Genomic DNA, 27,435 nt, shown 5'->3' on the forward strand with positions numbered 1-27,435 from the left:
TCTATATAAGATTCACAATTCTTATAAATCAAAACAACATCGAGGTATCACCACACATCTGTCAGAATAGCTATCATCAGAAAGTCTACAAATAACAAGTGCTGAAGAGGATATGGAGAAAAGAGTACACTGTTGGTAGGAATGCAAATTAGTACAGCCACTATGGAAAACAGTATGCTGGTTCTTTAAAAAACTAAAAATAGAACTAAAATATAATTCAGTAATTCCATTTCTAGCTATGTATCTGGAAGAAATAAAAACACTACTTCAAAAAGATACATGCACCCCAATGTTCACTGCAGAACTATTTAAAATATCCAAGACATGGGAGTAACCTAAGTGCTCATCAACAGATGACTGGATTAAGATGATGTGGTATGTATGGTATATGGAATAATGGAATATTACTCAGACATAATAAAGAATGAAACACTGCCTTTGCAGCAACGTGGATGGATCCAGAGAATGTAATGTTTAGTTAAATAAGTCAGAGAGAGAGAGACAAATACTATATGATAACACTTATTTGTGGAATCTAAAAAATAATATAAAGGAATGTATATATAAAACAGAAATAGACTTACAGATAAAGAAAACAAACTTATGGTTACCAAAGGGGAGAGGGAAGGGGGGAGGGACAAATTAGGGGTATGGGATTAATAGATAACAAACTACTATATGTAAGATAAGCAGCAAGACTATGCTGTATAGTACAGAAAATTATACCCATTATTTTGTAATAACCTATAATGAAGTGTTATCTGCAAAAATAGTGAATCACTTTTCTGTATACCTGAAACTAATACAATATTGTAAATCAACTATACTTCAATAATAAAAATTTTAAAAGTAAAAGAAAATAGAGCAAAAAATTTAAAAATTAAATTGTGTACCAAAATCAGGCCACACGAGAATTATTCCACACTTTAGCATGTATTTAGCATAGTAAATAAACTAAATGTTCTTTGTAGCAAAGAAAAAAATAGATGCACATTTATACAGACTAGTTTCAAAATAAATTTTTTTTCTGTTGATTTTTGTCCTTCCAGATGACAGGTGAACAAAAGGATGCAAGTTTTTAACTGTCATGACCCTAAAACTATTTTGTTTTATGATTCATTGAGATTCTTCATATATTTCTTAATTCAAATATTGAAACATATGATGTCTGACACATTACAAATTGGCTTAATACATGCAGCTTAATTTAAATAAGTGTGTAAAAATCTAAAGCCATTGGCTCATGACCCTCACATAGTTAATAATGATAATTTCTTAAAACATCACAAATTATTAGAGAATTGCTCATTTTTATAAAAAAACATTTTGGTTTCATAATCTTGAAAGCCATAACTCCAAAGAAATTATGAGAAAAATACTAGAGGTTTTCAATATGGAATGTACAATAAAATAACTCTGCACAGAAATATATTTTCTTTACTTTAATACTATGGCCCAAAACTTAATGAATGTTATAAATCCCTTTAATTTCATATACTAGAAATTATAAATGAAAATAATAAGATATATGAAATAACATCACATTGCTTTCATTGAAATAATTGAGTAAATCCTTATGTTTAGCTGGAAGAAAAATTAAGCAGTTAACTTTTGTTCCTGGCCTGAGGCAAAGGTCTGATTACTTGGAACATGATATGACTTTTCTAGACTTCTCCTCTATTGTTTCTTATTGACAAATGATACAGAACACAGTCCGTGACTTCTTATTGTTCAAAGGGAGGTAGTTTCTTCAGTGACAATATCATTTTAGATAGGCGCTGTAATCAGTTCACGATCTGTCAAATTTCATGTCAATGTATGCTATATGCATATATTTTTAAATTTAATGCATATATTTTTATGCTTTACTAATTTTCCATCTGTGAATTGTTTAGGAACAAAGGTTAATAGAAATGCTTAGCAGATTAACTATAAATATAACATTTCATCATACCCAGTTTTGCTCCATAGCTAACAGTGTCACAGAGGAGATTCCCCTTCCCAATGCATCCCAGAGATACATGACATAAAACACATATTGAGGGGAGTAGGGGTTGTAGATGCTGTAATCCAAAAACATAGTCCAGAATAGCTCCATTTTGCCTAAAAGAAACTTTTAAAAAGACATTAAATACTACTAAAATTCATTACAAAACCACTCTGGCATTTTAAAGTAACTGACCCAATATTTTCATTTTCTGCTTTAACAAAGAAAATGCACCTTTGGCAACTCTTTGAATTCCATGCCTTCTTTAGAGCTATTATTTCCTTTCATAAGTAAAGAGCATTCAAAAGCATCTCTACTTGGTCAGGATGCACCAGAATGACTTCAACCTTTTTTCACTATTCAGAATGAGTAAATAAACCTGGTACTATGTCAGTAAACCTTAGGCTATATTGTCTTTTATTTGTTTCTAATTTTGGTATCTTGGAGATACTCAAAATATCTTCTTCCTAGTCTGTTCTTTAAGAAATTTTACAAAATGCATTGTTCAGTTAATTCATTTACTCTATAAAAAGTGTTTTATGTCTACGATTTGTGTACCAGGCATTGATTGAGCTAGCACAGAAATATAAAAAAATAACTAATAAAATTTATACCTTGGAAGATCTCTCAATTCAGTGAGGCAGAAAATACAGAAAACTAAACATTCTCATGTGGAAGGTGCTATGGGAACTACTGGAGACAGCTATACTATAGATATGTAATTATACAACCCATCCAAATTTATAAAGGGATCCAGGCAGAAACAGCAACAAATTCTGCCTGAAGAGGGAACACAGGGAAGGACACTTGAGCTGAGGTTAGAAAAGTGAACAGAGGCTAACCTTTTTAGGCGGAGGGAAGAGAAGTACTTGGAGGTAAAAGGGATCGTGGTATATTCAGGAAACTGCAAGGAGTTCAAAGTTGTTAGAGCAGCAGGAATGACTATTGTTCTTATAAGCAATGAAGATCACCAGAAACTTTTGCTAGATGATGAAAACAAGTCTATATTTTAGAATGTTAATTTGCTTGGTAAGCAATTTTAACTGAGAATCTGCTGTGCCTAGCCTTTTGCCAGATCATGGAGAAACAGTTGTGACCACAGCACAGTGACTGTCCTCATGAAGATGAATATTAAATAGTTATAAGTAAGCAATGATTACAAGTACACAATGTTATGTGGGGAAACCAAATCAACAAGAGTCATAAAAGTTTAATGTCTAATTTTAAAAATCAATATTTTCATTTACAGTTTCATTTTATGGTTTACAATCACATGAAATTTTTACTGTTTTTCCTCTATTACATCTGTATTACATAGTTCATTATTGTAGCTTAATAACATTTGAGGGCAAATGATACCGAGCAGGACCCTGAGAGCCCCTTCCAACCCCTGCCTCTTGTTTACAGAAACACTGAAGTCTCCCCATCCTCCCTGAGTCATAGAAGAACAGGCTCAAGCCTGCCATCCCCCTCCAGGCGTTGGGGGATGGCAGTGACTCAGACTGCCTATCTCAACGATTAACTGAGATTACTCCCCATTTCCCTTTAAAACTTTCATGGCTGAACAGAATCTCAGGTGGTGGTTTTTTGGGGGAGATGCCAGGTCCACCAAATTACAGGTATTCTGATTAAAAGCAGCTTTCGTTTTTGTTACCAAGGCTGTTGCTCCCAGGATCATAGCCCTGCCCCTCCCAATTACTCTTATCTAAGTCTCAGAAGGCAGCTGCAAAGAGAAGAAACAAGAACTGGTTAAAGGGGGTAGGGAGGGATAAATGGGGAGTTCAAAATTTGTGGATGCTAACTACTCTATATAAAATAACTACTCTATATCTATTTTATAACAAGGTCCTACTGTATAGCACATGGAACTATATTCAATACCTTGTAATGGCCTATAATGAAAAAGAATATAAAAGGGAATATATATATATATATAAACATATATATATATATATATAAACATATATATATAACATATATATATAAATATAAATGAATCACTATGCTATACTCCAGAAAGTAACACAACATTGTAAATCGACTGTACTTCAATAAAAATAAATAAAGAAACAAGGAAACAAACAGAGAAGTAGTGAGAACCAATGAAGCCCAAGATGGAGGAGGATTTGACTTCCAGTGGACCTTGAGCCTCATTATATGCTCACTATAATGTATTAGCATGCTAAATGACACACCCACCAGCACCTTGACAGTTGATGTTTGCCATGACAACAACCAGAAAAGCCCACCTGAACAAGGATTTAAAAACCGTACAAGGACTGACTGGCTCCATCACATCTGGAAGGAGGACATGATGGCAAAAGCCTCTCATAAAAATCCACGTGGCTGAACCGGGGCTGGAGATGTCTCCACTGGCTATCTTGGCTGCCAGCTGTCGGCTCGAATGTCTTTCTTTCCATTTCCCCCTGCTAGAGCACTTTCTTTCCTTTTCCTCTTCTGAGCAGTAAAGCAGCCATTCACTCTGTCCCTCTATCTCTGCTGCGAATTCTTTCACAGCCAGGGGCAAGGATCCACACTTTGGTGGGCCTTCTAATTTAGGGGTCTTACTATCTGCTAACACAAATATCCTCATTTTTTAAATAACATTTTCTTTGTTTTTTTTTAATCTGTTTATTATTCCAAATAAATTATTTGGGTATCTTTGAAGTGTGAACATCTCCATACTATTCAGACACCTAAACCATATTCATAATACATATCCACAATACATATCCACATCAAGTCTCGTTTACATATCATTGAAAGTTTGGAGTCTTCTTTATAAAATCAGATGTAATTTTTGTGATATATTCTAATTGACTACTGTTGATATGTAGCATTTTTAATATAAAAAGCACATAAAGCACAGCACTGTAGGTTTTATGGGAATACAAAGGGAGGGGAAGCATTTTAAATTAACAGTTATGAAAAAATTTAATTGTTAAACATCAGTATTTTAAACTCCTAAAATCTTCTTATCAAAATATTTTAGTAGAGTAGCTATACACAAATTCAAGATAATGCATTATTCTATTTTTATTCTATCTTAACCAGAAAAGCACCCTTTTTAATAACTTAATTTGGATATTTCCTAAATTTGTCAACATCTTCTTACTGACCACCTTGGGAGAAAGAGACACACTTTCATCAGTTAATAAGTTTTACTGTATTCTAATGAACTAGTCCTCTGTTTTTACTTAAGATAAGACTGTCATTCTATTCTTCATTCATTTATTTCATTTTGCTTTTCATTTAATCATAAATATATTAAGATAATCTTAACTGTTGAGTTTTATAAACTGTAGCTTACTACTTATCATTTTAGATTCATAACAGTCCATTTTCTGTTTTCAATAATTTCATTTTCTTTCCTGTTTAATAAGTAAATATTACTTCCTTTTGTCTTCCTTTTTCTCTTCCTTTTCTCTCTTATTTTCTATTTTCATACTTTGCTTTGCTAATCACGTTATACCCATCATCATATATCATGAACTAGTGCGAGCAAAATAAAAACTAGGACTAATTTCATACCCACTTTTCTATTAATTAAGAGAGTGATATTGTAAAAGGTATTTAGCTTGTCTGAATTTTAATTTTATCATATTTATACTAAGAAGTTGAAAGTAACTGATTTGCCAGTTCCCTCATATAAACCTCTAATTGTCCACATCTATTTTTGGTGAACTAATCAATTAGCCACTTTTTAATTCAACATAAATTCAAAACTTAACAATTTAACATTTAAATCTATGCCAGGAAGTGTACCAAGTACCTGTTGGTGGGGAAGGACATTCTCCATAATGCTTTGAGTCTTGTTTATCTGTGACATCAGGATTGTATCACAGATTGCCTTACCTCTTCAAATAGAGCTCTCTTAAAGGATTTATTATTTTCTTATAATTAACTTTTTTGATTGAGGCAGTTTTCATCACATAGCTTATTAGAATTCTCACCTCATTTTGATCCTGTAAATACTATGAAAAGAATTGTGTTTACCCCAAAAACAGTATGTTGAAGGCCTAAGCCCCCAATGTGACTGTATTTGGAGACAGGGCCTTTAAGGAGTTAATTCAGTTAAATGCAGTTATAAGAGTGGGTCCCTAATCCAAAAGGACCAATGTCCCTATAAAAAGAGGAAGAGCCATCGTGAGTGGAAGCATAGGAGAAAGGCTGTGTTGAGCACATACTGAGAGGCAGCTATCTGCAAGCCCAGAAGAGAGGTCTCACCAGAAACCAACCCTGCAAGCACCTTGATCTTAGAATTCCAGCCTCCAGAAGTGAGAGATAACAAATTTCTGTTGTTTAAGCAACCCAGTCTGCGGCTTTCTGTTATGGCAGCCTAAGTATGACTTAATTTTAATCTAAGTGTTGATAATTTCTAATTCTTTATCTTCAGCTAAGATATCTCCAGAACTAAAATCCAGTTTAGCAAAACACTTGCTAGACACATACAGTTTGTTGTTCTCTCAGCATTTGTACCTACATGTGTATAAAACTGGACCCATTATCTTCCTTTTACATTCTTCTGTGTTTATCGTCCCAGGGAATAGAGTCATCAGATATCTAATTTACCATGTTCAAGGTGTCTCTATCATCCTTGATTCAACTGCAAATTTAATAAATTTCTAAGCCAAGTAAGGTCTATCCCCTTCAAAATATCTTCAATTTTATCATGTCAATCTCTACTGCATCTACCACAATTTAGGAACACATCATTTCTAGCTTGCATTATAAGCATTTCTCCTTCCAGTTTCAATCCTCATGCTCCTACACCCATTCTGAAAAAGAGACTAAAGTTTCTTTCTGTATTCCAGATTAGACATCTACTTCAGTAGTTTCCTAATGTCACAAAATAATGCTCATGTGTTTTGATGAGGCATATAAGGTGGGTCAAAATCTGCCCTAGATCACTTCTTTCTTACTACTCAATTTTTAGGTGTGCTCAAGTTATGTTGAAATAATTAGAGTCTTAAATAAATGAGCAAGAATAATTATAGCAAAGATTATAATAGTAACAATAATAATAATAATGACTGATAGCATATTTATTGATCACTTGCTTTGGGCTAGTAACTGCACAAAACACATATACACATACACATAAACATATCAAACCTCCTAACATAATTTTGATATACATAATATTATCACTGGAACCCACTAGAGTTTTAGAAATTAAATGACCTCTAACAAAATAGCTCAGCATCAGAATTCAAATCCAAGTCTTCTGGACATCAAAATATATGAGCCTATGCGGACTCCCATGCATTCTCTTGTCTCTGTGCCTTACATGGTTGCTTCTGCCTAGAAATCTCCATTCCCTTTTTGCATCTCTAACTCTTATGTGATTGTTAAAGTCTCAGATATCAATTCTATGAACAAACCTACAATGGTAATGACTCTCCCCTTCAAATAATGGCTTAAAGTCCCCTGTTTTGAATTAGGGCAAAGACATTTTATTTATTATACAGCATATATATATATGAATTTTAATGATATGTATATATATATATATATAGATATATAGATATGTGTATGTAGGTATGTGTGTATCTAAATAAATAGATGGATAAATCTGTGTGTGTATTTATTTTGAACATGAAACAGAAACATTTATTCATAGGTTTAGAATTACTTACTATTGAAGTTTCAATCTCCTTAAACATTGTTTGTTGATTTAAATTCTTCTGCTTCAATATTCCTTAATTAAAATGTATTAGTGGTCAATATTTCCTTGAAAGCTAGTCAAGAAGTCTTTGTTCATGCATAATTGCTTTGCAGATAATAGTAGGGAAAAACAATTAAACAGCTGCAAATTAGACCTCTATTGGGATATTTTAGAACATTTTTTGTCCATGTAGTTAATCTGAAATCAACCCACATAGTGACAAATTTTACAAATTGATACTGGTATACATTTGGGCTACTTTATTAAAGAGCCATGTGGTCCAGATGCAGCTCTCTAATTAGTCTCTCTCAATTTCTGTCTGTCATTTCCTTCTTCCCTCCTTCCAAAGTTGCTGCAATATTTTCTAACATATTAGACTAGCAAAATTTGCATTTTCAAAGGAAGTTTAGATAATTAATATCAATATGAGCATTGTAGAATAAATGTCATTCTATCTTCCTCTTTCTTTGAAAATACCATTAAAATTAGACCATACTCAAGGTAAAAGACATGTTTTATGGAAACTAGAATATGGTACTCTCTTTTAAATCTCAGTACTAACAACACTATATAAAATTTTTAAATTATATTCTGTATAATTTAAATTGTGACCTGTAGCATAAGACTCAGATGCCAAGTTAAAGATACCTAAAACACATGCACTATGAAAAGAACAGAGATACCAATTAATGTTTAACTTAGGCTTAGCCATTAAAATATAAAAATAGAATGTGTGATTTTAAAATGCATCAAAAAAAAAGTAAAACTAGAACAGTCAAATAAAGATATGAAGGAAATAAAATGAAGCAAGAAAACCCTATAAAATAAAATTAATGAATAACACGCTAGAAAAATGCCAAATATATGTTGATCACACTCACGTAACTTGATAATAAAAGACAAGAATTTGCTTTTCAAAAAATCTAATGATATGCTCTTTACAGAAGATATACATAAACATAATATTATACAGTATTTGAATAAAAATGGTGAATGAGAGAAGGCAAGTACTAACTAGAAGAATATTATGGTAGCACTATTAATTAATATGAGTAAAATAAGGCAGAAGCATTGATAGTGATAAAGTGCATCATTATTTTATAATACAGAATAAGTTTTCAGGGAAACAATGAAGATTTAACTGCTAGGTAGTATTCTTAAGCATTTTACATGTATTATCCTAGTTAATTTATAAAACTCTCTCTCTCTTTCACTTTCTCTCTCTCTCTATATATAGCATCCAACTCAGAACAAAAGAGCAAAACTGTCTCTGTTTACAAACAACATGCTCTTACATATAGAAAACCTTAAAGACTCTTATTGAAAAATGTTTTAGGACCAATAAAGGAATTCCGTAAAGTTACAGTATACAAAATCAGCATACAAAAATCAATTGTATTTCTAGACACTAGCAACAAATCTGAAAAGAAACTTAGCAAAACAATCCCATTTCCAACAGTACCAAGAATAATAAAATACTTAGGAATAAACTAAGCAGATGAAAGACTGTAAACTGAAAACTAGAAAACACTAATGAAAGAAAATTAAAAAGACACAAACAAATGGAAAGATATCCAATGGTCATGAATTGCAAGAATTAATATTGTTAAATATCCATACTACCCCAAATGATATACAGATTCAATACAGCTTCTATCAAAATTCCAGTGCCACTTTTTAAAGAAATAGACGAAATAATTCTAAAATTCATACAGAACAGAATCACAAAAAACTATTAATAGTGAAGACAACCTTTAGAAAGTAAAAACAGAGCTGAAAGTATCACACTTCCCTGGTGTCAAAATACATTTCAAAACTACAGTAATTAAAACAGTATGGTAGTGTCATAATGATAGACATATAGATCAATGGAACAAAATAGAGGGCTCAGAAATCAATCCGCAAATATACAATCAATACCATACCAAGGGTATCAAGAACACACAAAGGGAAGAGGATGGTCTCTTAAACAAATAGTGCTGAGAAAACTGTTCATCCACATTCAAAAAAGTGAAATCGGATCCTTATCTTATACTATCCAGAAAAATCAACTCAAAATGGATCAGAGACTTAAATATAAGATCTGAAACTATAAAGATACTGGAACAACACATAAAGACAATGCTTCACGATATTGGTCTTGGCAATGATTTCACTGATATGACTCAAAAACACAGGCAAAAAATAAAGTGTACCTACATCAAGCTAAAAATACTCTGCACTAAAGAAAACAAATAACAAAGTGAAAAAGCAACCTATAAAATGGGAGAAAATATTTGCAAACCATATGTCAGATATGGAGTCAATTTCCAAAATATACACAGAACTCATATAATTCAACAGGAAAAAACAAACAAACAAAAAACTTGGCTTATTAAAAAATGGATTAACAAGTTGAATAGACATTTGTCAGAAGAAGATAAAAATGGCCAGGTATATGACAAGATGCTCAATGTAACTAATCATCACGGAAATGCAAATCAAAATCATAATGAGGTATCACCTCACACCTATTAGGATGGTTATTAAACAAAAAAGGACAACAGTGTTGCTGAGGATGTGGAGAATTTAAAACCCTTATAAACTATTAGTAGGAATGCCAAATAGTGCAACCACTATGGAAAACAGTATGGAGGTTCCTCAAAATATTAAAAATATAACCACCATGTGATCCAGCAATCCCATTTATGAGTATTCATCTAAAAGAATTAAAATCAGAATCTCAAAAAGATATTAGCCCTGCAATGTCACTGCAGCATTATTCACAATAACCAAGATGTGGATACAAATAAATTTCCATTGACAGATGAATGGCTACAGAAAATGTGGTATATACAAATAATGGAATATTATTCAGCCTTTAAAAAGAAGAAAATCCTGCAACATGCAACACACAATGTGGATGAACCCTCAAGGCATTATGTAAGTGAAGCAAGCCATAAAAAACAAACATTGTGTGATTCCATTTATATGAGGTATCTAAACTAGTCAAATCATTGAATCAGTGAGTAGAATGGTAGCTGCCAGGGGCTGAGAATAAGGGAAAATGAGGAATTACTAATCAAAAGGCATAAAGTCTCAATTATGCAAGCTAAATTAGTTTTAGAGATCTGCTGTAAAACATTGTCTCTATATTTAACAATTCTGTATTGCATAGTTAAAAATTAAGAGAGTAGATTTCATGTTAAGTAGTCTTACCACAATTAAAAAAAAAAAAAAGTTTGAAACTTCTCTTGAAGCCCTGTGGATGAGCTTATCTACGTTGCCCAGGGTTATGTAGAGTGATGGTTTCCATCTGGTTTAACTGATCACACAATTTAAGATATGATGCACACATAATCTGAAGAAAAGTACCTCCTATGCAGCCAATAAACAACCCTGGGGAGCTGCACTCTGTTTGTTGACCTCTCTATGCTGACCTATGCTTTCTTTATCCTGTTGTGTCATATTTTTACTCTTATTAAAGCTGTGGAATTTTGTGAGTACTTTCAGTTATGTGACCCTAGATAATCACTGCAAATCTTTACTGACATCGTACAAAATATAGACTCTTAATATAAAAGCCCTGAAAATGAACATCAAAATTTCAAAGCCTTTAGAAAATACATAGAATAATATTTTATAAGCTTATGGTGGAGAAAAGATGATTACAGAATAGAGCATAGTTTGTTACAGAAATATAGTTATTTTCATTAAGTGATACATTAGCCATTTTCCAATAATTGGAAAATCACACATTCTTTTCTTCTAATAATAAAAGCTAATATTTATAGGATGCTTATTATAGACTACTTACTATTCTACTAGTTTTATAAATAGTGTCACTTAATACTAACAGAAATCCCCTGAGGCTGTGAGGATTACACGTGAGGGAACAGTCTTGGAGCATTTAGGAAACTTTTCAAGGTTGCATAACTATTAAGTGATTTTCAAATCCAGACAGTCTAACCCATGCTATTAACATATACTCTTACTGATAATCTCGATGTGCCTTAAACATGAGTTGACTTTTGATTGTCACTCAAACCTTCTCAAATTATTCAGAATTTGTAAATCAACAGATGGAGCCCAAGCCTCTCTAAAGAAGTATCTTTACTGGATCATTTTGATTTTCTGGGATTATCATATATTGTTGATTACATTATTACCACCTTCTTTTGTTAATTTGTTCTCTTGTTTTGCTATGAGTTTATAATCATTTGTTTTATCTTATTCTCGATGTGGCTCTGTTTCCATAATGAGGCTGGGCCAATATTCTCACTTATTTCTGCTGCCAATAATGAAGAGTTAGAAAGATCCTATTTACGCATGTTATTATTTTCAACGTAAATAGTTAGCCACAGCTGCTGCAATTTTCCCAATTGTTAGATAGAAAAATGGGTTGGGGAGATGAGGGCACAAATGCGTCATCTATCAACTGTCTAAGCATTCAGAATAAAATATGAAAAAAAGACCAAGAAAGAATGGTTTGTTTCCAGAGCAACAAACTTCAAGTTGAATGGATATATAAATCCTGCCAATATCTAACATATACAATAAGCATAATCATAGGACAGGCTTGAATTTAGTCATTAAAAAGTTTGCACTCGCATGAGATTTTCAGAAATATTCTGTTTAATTACCTCAGATAACTCGTTGGTGACTTGAACAATAAAGTATTAGGTAACATAATATCTTTAGTTATCTAATAAAAATGGTTCTTTATACATATTTGAAACAGGTAACTAAGAATAACACTGAATCACTTTAAAAATAGTTCAGTGAAAACATGTATTATTTAAAACATTCTATCTTCAATTTAAGGCTTGTGAGATGAATCCATGTTAATATGTGACTCCAGTTCATTCTTTTTCACTGTGTATAATATTTAATTTTATGAATATACATCATTTTCATTTCCATTCTACTATTAATGAATATTTCGTGCTTCCTTTTCTTTATGGTTAATGCTTTTTCCAGAAACCTTTAACATATGTTGTTGGGAGCATACAAATAGATAAAATAGGGGGACCATTTATCAAGGTTTATAACAATCAAAATAATAGCATATTGTTAAATAATGCATATATATTATAAAATTATAAATAAATATACTAAAAAGAAGAACACCAAAGTCAGAAGAGCAATTATGCCTAAGAAAGCAAGGGTATGTAGGGGATTTTAGCTACGCTGGCCTCGTTATGTTATAAAGTAGGATGTAGATACGTGGGTATTTGTTCTATTATCTATAAATTTTTATGTTCCCAAATACTCCATCAAATTACAAAAAGATAATCACTTTAGGTGAAAATATGAAGGGAAAATAGATTTCCCACTTAGAAAAAATGACTTAGTAAACTGCCATTTTTTTGCACGAAAGCCATTGGTTACTAGTTCTCATTTGTAGTAAGTACCTTCAAAAGCGAATCTGGATAACCCCCTCTCTGGTTCTGTGGAAGCTTCTCCTTTTGAGTGTGGGCTGGACCTTGTGACTCACTTCTAGCAATACAGCAAAAGTAACAGGATTTCCTCTCGAAGATTATGTTACAGAGACACTGTGGCTCTCTTCTTGGGTGTCCATTCTTACTCTTTCACCTGCTTGTTCTATGGGAAACTGGTTATCACACTGTGAGCTGCCATGTGGCAAGGAACTTTTATCTCTGAGGAATAGCCGGTGGGAACGCGAAGCCTGCCAACAATCATGTGATTTAAGTTTGAAAGTGAATCTTCCCTCAGTCAAAGCTTGAGATGACGACAGTCCTCCTGGCTGAAAACTTGATTAGAGCCATTTGGGAGATCCTGAGCCTGAGACCTAGCTAAGCCACAATGAAATTCCTGACACACATAAACTGTGAGATAATAAATGTTTTAAGCCACTAAGTTTTTAAGTAATCTACTATGCAATAATAAATAAATATTTATTCTTAGGAAAAGAAAATAAACTGGACTATGGGAATGTAAAAATACTTCTTACAGTAAAGTTTAAAAGAAGAAAAATGAAATATTTTTGATATATTCAAAGAGATGATTAGAGGAGAAGAGCATGCCAGAGCAAGATCAACAAATCCTCTCCCAAAGAAGGCAACAAATATTTCAACACTGGAAACTGACTTAGGACATACAACATATTGAGAAACATTTACTCACAAAACTACTGAACTTCAGGTAAAAACAGCACAAGTCTGTGGTGGTTATATTTGTGGCGATTCCCCTACTTCAGCCAGACTCTGTGTTCAGGGCAGTGTAAGCAAGCCTTAGACATGAGAAGTTCTACTGCTGCTGCTGCCAAAGAAGGCTCACTTGATTGGGATGTTTTCAATTAAAGGCAAGTGAACAGGAGAGCCAGCAGCTCTGGTACCCTGAGTTTGCAACCCTGATCTCACTCTACCCTTCTGTGGTATGCATATTCTCTCTCTCTCTCTTTCATCCTCTCTCACACACACACAAACACATCCACACAAACACACACTAAAGTTTACCAACAATTGATTATCAGTTGCTGCTATTATTGTTCCCCAAGTGCAGGAGCAGTCTGAAGCCATCTTATTGCTCCTTAGTGAAAATGTTCCTTCCAGAATGACTTGACAAGAAAGCATGGGGATTACTACCTCACAGCCATGGAATATAGTTGACTCAACTACCTTTTTTTTAAGATTCACCAAAATCACAAAATATAGGCAAAAAAAATTCCTGGCAACCACAGCTGCTGATAGAGTCAGCTGTCATTTCTATTCTTCCAAGTAGAACAAGGAGATAGTCTGAACTCACCCACTTGTCCTCCTCCCAATTGCCTCTCAAATAAAAATGCCATCATTGTTTTGCAAGTTTAATGATGACTGAAAACATGCCCGTGCCATTAGGCAAAGAAGCATCATTTAATTTTAAGCCCGAAATTGTTTCCTAAATCATAAAAATGGCTACTGGATTTCAATTTATATTTAAACCCTTAATATGAGAGGCAGAGCTCAGATACATGGTTTTTGAAGAGTACAGACTTAAGTATGCAATAACTATGTCAGGTAGGAGATGGATTTAATACGTTTGAAATCATTTTTGGTGGTCTTTCTCACTGATGTGGTAATAATTAACACCTAAAAAGCACCTCAGTGTAGCAATAAAAAGAAATAATGAGGCTGTGCTCTAAGACCCTGGTAAAATGTCACTCTTTCGATTACTTCTCTGGAATTTCACTTGTCTGCCAAATCCCACTGCTTCTCTCATTTATCTGTAGTTTTCACTGTAGGGTGGCTGCAATGTCTTATAGAAGTGCTCAGGCTCCTGGCTTCCAAATTTACTAAACAAACAGGCAACAGTTAATTCAAATCAGTTTGACCTGCTATAACATCCAAAATGAGGCTACAGTTGATCCTGTGCAAATTGAAATACACAGCATCTTCTTTTTGTTTCCATGTAGTATCTGGAAATGGCCACCTGCTGATCCAGGAGTTGGAACCTAATGACCCTTTGCAACGTTACTGTGGTCAAATAGCATGCATGTGTAGTAAGTCTCTCTGACAGCAATATACACAGCCTCCCAGGACAGCAAGCCAAGTCAGAATCAATTACGTGGGTTGGAATGCCTGCCTGTCCTCTCAGCTGAAATATTAGGCAGTCAAGACATGTTGTACTATATTAATACATCTGCTTTCAAGGCGGGTATCCTTTGGAATTTTTCTCATAATCTCCGGTGGAAATGTATAAACATCAGCAAATTCAATAAATTGCTTCACAGATCAACTTGAATGTAAAGTCAAAGTTCTCAGACATGGCACAATCCTTTAAAGATTATCTTTGGCTATGTAAAAAAAAAAATTAATTCATCTCTATGGGATTGCCATATCTGTATGACATTATATAACATTTAGTCTCACAATGTTCAGAAGATCATGATGGCATAGAAACTACAGTGTTTTTCTTTTCTTTCCCCTCTTAATGAAATAAAATTTATCAACAGAAATCTTTCCAGTGGGAGGGGTAATGGCTCAGTACAGAACTACCTAAATCAATTTTCTCTTCACATCCACGGCAGAATACAACTATGACTTGCTGGGGTAATATAGTGGAAAATCCAATGTAGGAGACGTGTATGTACAATGGAGTTTCCAATTTTATTCAAAATCTTGTTTTAAACAATACAGTTAGGGGTCAGTTAGTGTAGTTCTTTCCCTGGTTTTTTAGGAGGCACTAATTCAGGCAACTGTTTCAAAATGCATCATATTGAGACTTGCCCTTCAAGCTGTTATATTTGATTTGGGGAAAGTGGATAGTATTTTAAATGAAATGTTAACAAGTGATATTTAAGTTTAAAAAATATTTGTAGTACTTGTATTTAGCTAAAGTCATATAGGTAGACATATACATTTTATATTACATATACCATATACATACATTATATATGTGTATACACACACATCTGTGCGTGTGTGTGTGTGTGTGTGTGTGTATGTGTGTGTTTGTTTCCTCCAGGACTAGAATTCCATGTATATTAGGACTTCAGAAATTTGAAAATAACACAAAGACCCTAGAAACCTGCCATAATGTTTTTTTCTTTTATGAAAGTATTTAAAGGTATTATTTGCCAACTTCACCCTAAATAAACTAGTACCATTTATTTCAAGAGAACAAAAAGTGCTTTCTATATAAAACCATTGATTTCTGAGTCTTAAAAAATTGAGACAATGCTAGAAACTTTAATTATAGTATCCACTATTTTAAAAAAGCTATTTTAGGGCCATTTTATCTTTTCAGAAGTGTTGATTGTCACATCTACAGTTTAACATATTCATTTGATTAAGTTGTCTATTACCTGCTTCTATTTCATCCAAAACATTTTACTAGAAAATGACTCTATGTCCACGAAAACAATAGGATACCATACTAAGAATAATAATGCTTTTTAAATTTTCCCATTAATAATGGGTTGCTAATTGTCTACTTGTTTTTTCATCTGCTGCTCAACTATTGTAATTAATAAACACACCATGGTTAAATGATAAACCTAATGCACTGCAGTCAGAAAATCCTTAGGAATGTCACATACTCATTTTAGCGTTCCTTTTCAAAGTTAAAACACAGTCAAATGGACCTACCTGTGGAGCACACAGTGAGTGAGTAGGAGGCAGAGAAACCTAGATGCTAATCAAAGGTGCAGAATGCCACAGTTGATGTAAATGAAAAAGCCACCCTAGATAATGAGTAACTGGCTGCCTGCATCTTACTGAGCATACTGAAGAAAGCAACCATCTTAGCTATGCAATAAATGAGGTCTCTTCATTTAAAATCTGAACTGCACGCAAATGCAGATATTGAGAACTTTTGAAATTAGTAGTTAATATTAAGGCAAAGCAATGATAATACCAATGCAGATAAGTGTAAGATAGACTGAGGGAAACGTGTGCATGCCTTTTTTTGAGTGCATCTTGGTGGCTCTTGTCCTGAAAATGACATTTTAATACTTTGCCACCTATTTTTTTATAAAATTACTTTTTTATTGAAGTATAACTGACATATAACATTATATTGGTTTCAAGTATACAACATAATGATTCAATATCTGTATACACTGTAAAATGACCACCACAGTAAGTCTATTTACCATCTGTCACCAAATAAAGTTATAACATTTTTTCTTGTGATGAGAACTTTTAAGATTTACTTTCATCACAACTTTTAAATATGCAATACAATATTATTAACTATAGTCATCATGCTGTATCTTAATCCCTATGACTTATTTATTTTATAACTAGAAGTTGTACCTACTGACCCCCTTCAGCCTAACATTACTTTAAACATACTATAAAAATAGGAGACCATAGTAAGAAGATAGGCTCCTAAGTAGTAGACTTCCATTCAATTATTCTTAGAGTATATTTGTCAAATAGTCATTTTAATAAGATGTAGAACATTGCTCCATTAACCACTAAGATAAACAGCAGAATATATTTTTTAACTCTCTTCAGAATAAGTAACTCGATAATCACTTGCCCAGAACACTGTATTTCAAAGAAATGTATAAAAAATTTTTTCTAGATATTTATTTGTGTTTGCATTATATACTATACTGTATCCTGGATAATAGAATTCTATTCCGTTTAATAGAGCTGAAATTTAAGTGAAAGAATTTCCACCCACAGAAACAATGCTTTTAAATATTTTGAGGTGAAATGCTGATTTAATTAAAAAACATATTCAGAAGGTCCAGGCTCAAGTTCACTCAGAAGAATGTGGATCATTAATTTTCCATTTTTTGGCTGAATAACCAATAATAAAGGCTTTTACATAAAGTGTTTTCAAAGCAGCTTTACTTTAAACATATATATTGCATCATCAGTCTAATCATCATCAAAATTTAATCATCAGTTGGTTTTTGATAAGAAATTTCAATTAATTCACCTAATTTGATATATTTTCCCCCTTTTACAGTATTGAGGCATGGACATTTTTGTGCTTTTTATAAAGACTTCTCTTGGAATCAAAGAGTTCTCATTCAGCTAGGTTAACTGGCCCCTTGGACTCTCTCTACGAAGCACAGTTTTAAGATAAAAACTTGGGTCTGATGAAGTAAAGCAATCAGCTCATAAGAAACCAGAAAATCACAATAAAACTATGGTATTGAACTGAAGATTCAGATAAAGGGATAGCACACAGATAAAGACGTTTTAAGTTGCCCTGGGATTGCAATTAGGAAATCAGATGAATCACTCAACCTCTCTCTCTCCTCCTCCCTCCCCTCCCTTCACAACAACTTTGTGAGGCCATTACTACTTTTTCAGCAAAAAAAAAAAAAAAAAAAAAAAATTGGACTTTAACGACACTATATGACCTTCCCACAGCCATTTAGCTATTAAATATAGAGACAGGACCAAATGCATTTCTCGTGTTTCCTATTACATTATATTACTTTCTTATTTATTTTATGTATTCTGGAATGATTGTGATATGAATGTGTTTGATATAAGACACAAACTCTCACATTTTCTCTCTTGTGCATTTAACTACAATCCTTGCATTTTAGCGCAAACCTCAGTATAATGGTTAAACAAAGGTAGTACATATTATATTTAAAACCAGTGGGGTGAGCATTTTCATTCTTTCAGCCTCAAGCTGTAATTTTTTCCATGCACACATTAACTTATATTTTAAAGTTCAATGATTGTATTTAGTTTTCACATTTCCATAAACGTTGTCAAGTTTTTACATTTATTGAACCACTACAAAAAGCATCTTCTTTTCAACAAAATTATGGCTTAACAGTCCAAAGATAATATTGCAATTTAACTAGAGAATAGAGGAAATATTCTTATGTTCCCTAGGAGTACTTTTAAATCCTACAATTAATTTAAAATTCCAGTCTCTGAAAACACCTATTACCAATATGTGAAGACATTAAGGCTCAGAATTTGTACTATGTTTCACTGCAGGGTGTGCTTGATGAACTAGTTTTATTGGGCCACGAGAAAATGATGAATACAGGCTTAACATGTACAAAGTTTACTCACAGTTCTGAGATGGGGACTTAAAATGCTATGACAACAAGGATTCAAAGTCAGCCAAAAAAAAAAAAAAAAAAAGGAAAAAAAAAAGTTCAGTCTGTAACTGACAATTAGAAGTTAGGAAGATAGCTAAGGAATGTGTTAAGTAAACTGTGTACTCTCTTCGCTCTGTGGATGGTATCTTAAATGCATGAGATCTATAGCAAATAGTTATAGATAGCCATCTGGAAACTCTGCCTAGTAAAGGAACATAATGAATTAAAAGCTGCACTTGAGATAAAAACCTACACAAATAGAAAAATCAGCAAATTATGATTTTTGAGCATTTTAATATCAAGACTAATTTTAATTTAATGACAGTTTTTATATATATTCTATTTGAGGACATTCTAGACATTTAGACTTCATAACTGTAACTATATATATATATATAGTTATATATATATATATATAGTTTTATATATATGACAAGTTAAGTATGCTTATACAAAGGTATTTCCAAAATAAGGAGATCTTTATGTAATGATTTTGTGAGCTACTTAATTTCTAAGAATATTGTGTTCATAAAAAGAAAATATGCTTCCTGCTTTTTGTTAATATTTAGACTGAACTAGAATATTGTAGGATATGGTAACTAATTTTCCCTTGGGTTGAGAAATTTATGTAAAGCACTAAGCACGTCATATGAAACAACCAATACTCACTGAATATATTACAAAAGATGTAGTAAGTACTTGTAGTAGGAACACTTTAATAGTAGTCGAAGTAGAAACAGCAATAGTAGTACCATTATTCTTTTTCTAAAATCTGCTCAACCCAGAACAATAATTCTAACTACCTTACTACTGTAACACAGCATTAACTAATCACTTCTATTCTACACACTGGCCAAGACTTGATTTGCATTTTCTTATCTAATCCTCACAAGAACCCTAAGATATAGGAATCATTATTCCTATTTATTATATAAGAGAACAGATGCTCAGAGGCTTTAAATACCTTATTTAAGATTAAACAGCTTCTAGGTGTTGGAGTCAGTATTTCTAAACATAATATCTGCTTTCTAAGCTTATATTTTTTGCAACTACATACTGTACATTGAACAGTAAATTTAGATAACATGCCTAACAATATAAGCAGAGAAACAGCAGCATAACCTTAAAAAGCTAGAGAAACTAAATGTAGTTGAGTTTATGAGAACTTCACATTTAAAAAAAAAACTAAAAATTATTTTCATACTCAGAAGTATCCTCTCAACTTTGGATTCATGTATCATAATCCACAATTTGGGCATTTTTATAATATATAAGGGTTCACTACTGCTATGGACTGAATGTGTCACCCCCCTACCAAATTCTCATGTGAAATCTGAACCCCTAAAGTGATGAGATTAGGAGGTAGAGTCTTTAGAGGGTAATTAGGTCATGCAGGTGGAGCCCTCGTGAACAGGACTGGTGATCTTATAAGAAAAGACACTAGAACTTGCTCTCAGTCTCTGATCTCTGCCATATGATGATACAGGGAGAAGATGGCCATCTGCAAACCAGGATGCGGGCTCCCACTAGACACCAGATCTGCCAGCACTTTGATCCTGGACTTCCCAGTCTCCAGAATTGTGAGAAATCAATGTTTGTTTTTTAAGTTACCCAATCTACAGTACTATTACAGCAGCCCCATCCAACTGACTGACACCTGCCCTTCAAAAAATTATTACATACTCTACCCTACAAGTTTCAGGGTAAAGAATATTATTATCAGGACCTTGATTTTTAGAGTAAACACAAGTTTTAAAAAATTAATTTTTAGTATTTGCATACCTAAGTAATCACTCACCATGACAACTGCCATGACTTAATAGTAACTGATTCCAAAGGAAATCTGTTCAAGGGCTACACTGAGTTATAGTATATAGTATTCAGCAGTCTCAAAGAATAGGGGTGATGGGAAAATTAGAGTCTCATAAAACTGCTGTTACTGTACTTATAAACAGGGGAAAACTGTTTATAGGAGAAAGGATAACAGTGAGAGGTGCTAGCAATAACCACTGGTAGTTAGAATCCATTCTACCATGGTGACCAAGCCAGACCCACAATGAAAGAATTCAAACATATAAACATCATACTGGAGGGCTGAGATTGTATAGCAACATCACACTAATTGGTTGAGATTTTTTTCAAGCTAACATAAAAACAATCACATTTGAATGTGTTGTCCATGATATGCTTTCAAGCAACAAGAATGATTTTCTTTTAAATGTAGGCATGTCTATATAAGTATCTTCTTGATGAATCTTAATGAGATTAGAGAAAAGTACCACAATGTCCAGCATATATGATTTTAGTATTGTACAATTATGATAACACATTCAGTCTTTAATTTCCCTGTTAAACAATACCATTAATCAAGGAATCAACAGGTATACACTTACACTGCAATTCTGTTTATTTAAAAAAAAACCAAAAACGTATCCATTGCTAGTAATTACACCTCTACCTATTGATATGTGCATGTGTGTAAAATGCACATTGTCTTCTGTGACAGTATAACTTTATGCTATACATAGAATGGATTTGTGACTTAATCCAAAACAGAATGGTTGAAATCATAATCTGTTTAAAATAGGCTGGATGGCTAGTTTTTACCTGTCGAACTTCAGTTAATGGTGCCTACTTTACCTTACCAAAAAAAAAAAAAAATTGGTAAACTGATGGGATGATTATCAACCCCCTATTAATATAATTATGATTAACAGTTTATGAGAATGCTGTTAATATAGCGCTGCATTTTTCAAGTGTTTGATTTATTTTATTATTTATTAATGGTTTTAAACTTTTATTTTATCTGTCTGTAATATTTAAAATGAACTGATGAGACATCTGGATGAAGAATGAATAAAATCCCAAAATGACTGAAATAACTTTGCTGGCTATTTTATGAGTCAACTTGGCTAGGCTATGATGCCCAGTTGTTTGGTCAAATATCAGTCGAGATATTTCTTGGATGGTGTATTTTAGATGTGACTAATACATAAATTAGTAGAGTCTGATAAAGGAGGCTACCCTCTATAATAAGAATGGATCTCATCCAATCAGTCAAAGGCCTTAAGAGCAAAGGACTGAGGTTTCACAAAGAAGAAGAAATTCTGAAGACTTCAACATAGAAGCCCTGCTTCAGTTTCCAACCTGCTACTCTGTGGAATTTGGGCTCCAAGACTGAAACATCAGCTTTCACCTGAATTTCCAGCTTGCAGGCCTGTCTTACAAATTTCAGCCTTCGTAGCTCCTACAATTATGGAAATCAATTCCTTAAGATAAATCTATCTCTCTTTCCTTCTCACCATTTCTCTCTCTCTCTCCCTCTTCCATACATATACATTTTTTTAATTTAAAATATTTGTACATTTTAACTGTAAAACAAAGAAAAAATTCATCTAGGCAATTTCTCCTTTCCTAATTTAACATTCGAATAATTCTGGCTATTTATCCCAAGAACACTATTACATAGTGCTGTTCTTTCAATTTGACAAAGCATTATAACAAAGTTAAAGTAAGCATCTCTGGTAGAAAAATAAAAGTTATTGAAGATATCCACTTTCTACTAATTTTTTGGATTCACTAATTTGTTGTTTTAACACCATGTGTTTTCATTATAAATGACTGGCTACAATAGAATGCCAGTGCTAGACTGGACCCAAGAAAACTATTTCTTTGAATTCTCTCATTTCACAGTTGACTGCTGATCTAAGGTCATACAAGTAATGACATCATTGGATGAAGCCTAGCTTCCTGATTCTTATTAGGGTACTACATTGATACCATGCAGATTGAAGAACAATCATAATATGCCAAATACATAATAATTGTACAGTATTTGTTGAATAACTGACAGTTACTTTGTCCTGTATTCTCAACTGGCTGATAATAATCCAGATCCATTTGCTAAGAACAGAAAGGTGAATTTGTTACTCAGAAGTTTTAGAAGACCAAAATGTGTAACAAATGTGTGCTTCATCAGCTTCTTGAGGAACTCTTTAATCTCTAGTTTACAACCTCTCTCCACCATGTTTCCTGACATCAAACTCAGTGATTTTAATATCCATATCAGCACTGCATTTATCATCACTAGCTCTGAATTCCTTAACTACCCTCTACTGAAAGGATAGTAATTCACTCCACCTCAGCCACCCTCTAACAAGATTATCACCTGGACCTTGAGATCACACAAAGGCATTCTATCTCTGCAATTGTAAACCCAGTTTGTTTCTTTTCCTGCGTGGGACTGCTCTTCTTTCCCTCTCTTGTGCCTGGTATACCTACAGATCAAACTAAGAATTCATGATGTTTCACAAGCTACCCTCCTCCAGATAAATGGCATTTCCCATGCCTCACAACTTCTCCAAATATTCAGAATTTCCTTCAGACCTCTCACCCAGCCTCTGCCCACATTCTCACCAAATAACTCATCTTCTATTTCAGTAGATTAAAACGGCTAACAGATATGAACTTCACCTTTCCAGCCACTGCCAGCCTACTTTATCTGTATCTTTTTCTATTTCCTTCTTGTCTGCCTTTGTATTACAAAGCAAGGAAGTTAATTCTTCCTCAAGTTACCTATCGGATTTTTTTTTATTCTATTCCCTCCTGACTCTCAATCCCATCAAATATCCTTGCTGTCTTATATCATTTTTCTTTCCTTCTACTCAATTTCATTATCTGTAAAATGGAAAGTGCATATATAATGAATTAACACACGATGTACTTGACACAGTGTGTAGTACATATTAAATGCTATGAAAGATTATATTTTATCATTGTTAATTGAGTAGTAATAGTATTAATAGTGATATAATTATTTTTATATGTCTGATTAAGTCTCTTATACTTACGCATAAACAAGTAAAATCAATATGATACATTCCACTGCCTCTTTGCATTCCTATGCTTTTTCTTCTATATATCCTTTATTGAGTTCTTATGTAGATCACCATTCTAAACCCTTATAACTGTAAAGAATAAAATAGCAAAATCTTCATAATGGGCTCAACACTTTGCCAAGCAAATAGTAGGCACCTATTAGTGTTAGTAAATGCAGTTGTGATAATTAGATAACAGCTATATGGATTAGATATCATTGTTACCCTTTAATAAGAAGTTAAGTAATTTGCCCAAGATCATAAAGCTGGTAATTATGGAGATGGACTTTTGAGATTAGATTAACTCACTGAACAATCTCTATCCTTGGAAGTGGTCCACTAACTTACTGATTTTTTTTTTTAAGTGCCTCTTTTCAGGCATCAATCCATGTAAAGTTTACAATGCTGACAATGATGACTTTTCTTCTTGAGACCAGTCCCTAGTCTCCTACATCCCTAGCATGCCACCTGTCAATAGCAATTAAGAGATGACCTTCTGAGCTTTGACTTTGTGTGAGCCAAGGACCTAAGAACTTTATATGCCCTAACTAATTTTGTCCTTACCACGACCATATAACTCTGGTATTGTTATCATTGTCATTGTCATTATTATTATTATCTCTATTTTAACAATGCTCAAATTAGTTACATGAGGTTCAGAGAGTGAAAATGTATGGATTATGTGGTTATACAATTCACAGAACTGACAAGGGTAAATCCAGAACTGGAATCCAGCAACTTAGTTCAATGTCTATACTTATAAGGATGACACTCTACTGATCTTAGTGCCAAGATTAGTGGCACATAATTGATTCTCAGTACATGATGGTTGAACAAATGCTTGCTACAAAATTACTGTAACAATAAATAACTAAATACAATATCAAGAGAAATCTTTGAAATACTTGAAAATAACTCTTTTCCTTCCAGTTCAGGTATTTTAGATACCTGAAAAGAGTTATCACTTGTCATGTTAGAGTTGAAGGTAAAGGTTTGCTTTTATAGTCATAACATATACATATTAATAAACAGTGTAAACAGCATCAGTCATGGACCAGGCACTATGCAGCTACAGAGATCCAGATACTTCTTATGTAACTGTGATGAGGTAGAGGGATTTTATTAATATACTGTCTGACACTGGTTCCCCTAATGAGATCACTCTTTTGAAAATACACTTATGTGTTCAAGGTGAATGTGAAACTAGAAGGACTGGATGGAGAGCCTACTAGGCTTCAGAGAAAGGTGACATTGTTTTCCACGAGGTAGGAGTTGGTAGCAATGGGGGAGAGACTGCTGTACTGGTCCTGAAAGAAAGAGGAGAAGAATATAGGGGAGAGAGGTACCAGGAAGACACAGGACATCTGAATACACTGAAGGAACACAAGACGATCAATGACTCCACCAGGCCCAGGTAAAGTTGTTGGTATTGCTGGGACCAACTCTGCCTCCATCGTGGACAAGTTTCAGTAAAGTCTGCTGTGTTCGTGGAAGCTTTGTGGTTGTGGAGTTTTGTGTGAAATCAAATGGCCCATGCTTCCTGACTGGGTGAAACAGGACTGTACTGTGACAGAGACAGAGAAGTGGAAGTCCGGGAGGCAGAAGGCTCTAGAAACTAGGGTGATTTTCAGAAACCCCGAGGAAGAGCTTTGGACTTTGACGGAGTGTCAAAAGGGCATAACTTTGAGGCAGATACCTAGTTTTGAAACCAGAGGTCTTGGGATTGGACTAAGGATCCTTAAATTTTTTCAAAGGTCCACAAGAGATTAAGATATGTAACCAGAGATAAGAACCACAATGTGACTTGAGGGCTGTGAGAAAGACAGAAGCTTCTCCAACAACACTTCCAGACACACTCTGGCTACAAAGAAGCAGATAAATATATGTGGGGCCTTTAGGCAAGGTGAGAGGTGTCAACAGGAAAAATTCAGATTGGCACAGTATAATATTTGGAAAAATATGGAGATATATATATTAAAAAAAAACTCCACAGAATTAGAAATGAGCTCATACATAGTGAACATTTTGAAAGAGCTATACAATCTTCCTTAAAAGGCTTACTAATTAATAACTTTTTATGCATATTGAGTAGGGTCATTTCACCTCATTTTTTCTTCTATCAGTTGTAGTTAAAATTACCAATTACAGTGATTTACTCCTGTTTTAGCACAACACCTCATGCTTACTTTGCAAGAAGAGACTATATAAAAGCCCAACTAAATGGCTATGAAATTTCTACAATGAGAAAATTCAGCAGCAACAATCCATTAAAATGACCTTTATCATAAAGTTTTGCAGAGGATATGTGGTCTGTGTCTACATGTCCTTCAAATAAAATAAAACAAATTCAGTGGGAAAGGAAATCATGAAATACAAAAGAAAAATTAAATCTTCTAATGTAAACTGGCAAATCATATCATAATCTGTTACTTCGTTTCAGGTAGATTTTGCATTCTTTTCCAAACTAGAGCAGAGAGACTATTATTTTTGGTTCTTTAAAAAGATACACTCTCACTCTTTTTTCTAATTCCTGTTAGTTGCAACACCCTCTCTACACTTAGTATTGTTTTATAAAGAATAGAGCCTCAAAAATGCATGCTCACTAAATAAATTGGTTTATTGACAGTAGTTTAAAACAGCTCACGCTCACAGTGCTTTGCTGAGTTGGTGAAAAATAACATGCTAAAAAAGAAAACTTACCAGAGTTTCTTTATTACCAACATTACTTCATTCTAAGAATATTTCATCATTGATACCCAACACAGTGAAAAGATTTAATTTCTAATTCCTGCTGTGCCACCGACATGCTGTGACAACTCAAACAAGCTATTTAAAATAATAGTAGCCCAAGTCATAAGTATAGAAAATGAGGCTTTTCTTGCTTTCTCTCTTCATCCATTACACTTTTACCAGAATTTTTTTTTTCCACAATACAAACTATCTACGTATCTTTGCTCAGCAAATCTTCCATGGCCCCTCATTGCCCACATGATGATAAACAAACTGTTTAAGTTGGCATTCCAGGCCACTGTTTAAATATTCAGAAAATATTTACCCTGTAACCTTTACCCAAATCAGTCTCTCCCGTCAATATAATAGAGTTATACTCCCCGAACAACACCACACATACTGCCACATCCACCCTTGGCCAGTCCCATTCTCCCAGTCAGATATGCTCTCCCTTCTCCACCTCAACTGGTCTAAGTCTTTTTTCTTCATAGCCTTCTTCCAAGCCTTTCCTTCAATCAAGATAATATTTAGTGGTTACTTCTTCCCCTGAATTTCTGTAATACATCTTTGTGTTTATGATCTTACATCTTACTTCAAAAAGAGGCTGTAACTTGTTAGTGGGCAGATAATATACTTTATGTATTTTAATATCCCCAAACCTAAT

General features: G+C 33.5%; 1 protein-coding gene and 1 long non-coding RNA gene across 3 annotated transcripts in view; one reads left to right on the plus strand and one right to left on the minus strand.

Annotated features, from left to right (window-relative positions):
• Nucleotides 1–27,435, minus strand: part of MDGA2 (MAM domain containing glycosylphosphatidylinositol anchor 2) — a 690,959-nt gene that overhangs the window by 275,312 nt on the left and 388,212 nt on the right. The gene's annotated exons all lie outside the window — the stretch shown is intronic.
• On the plus strand, nucleotides 10,587–12,780 carry LOC116664266. Its single transcript, XR_004320687.1, has 3 exons — nucleotides 10,587–10,770; nucleotides 10,825–10,827; nucleotides 12,770–12,780. It is a non-coding gene; the product is annotated as an uncharacterized LOC116664266 (long non-coding RNA).

Source organism: Camelus ferus, chromosome 6 (genome assembly GCF_009834535.1).
Source record: "Camelus ferus isolate YT-003-E chromosome 6, BCGSAC_Cfer_1.0, whole genome shotgun sequence".
Taxonomy (NCBI): Eukaryota; Metazoa; Chordata; class Mammalia; order Artiodactyla; family Camelidae; genus Camelus; species Camelus ferus.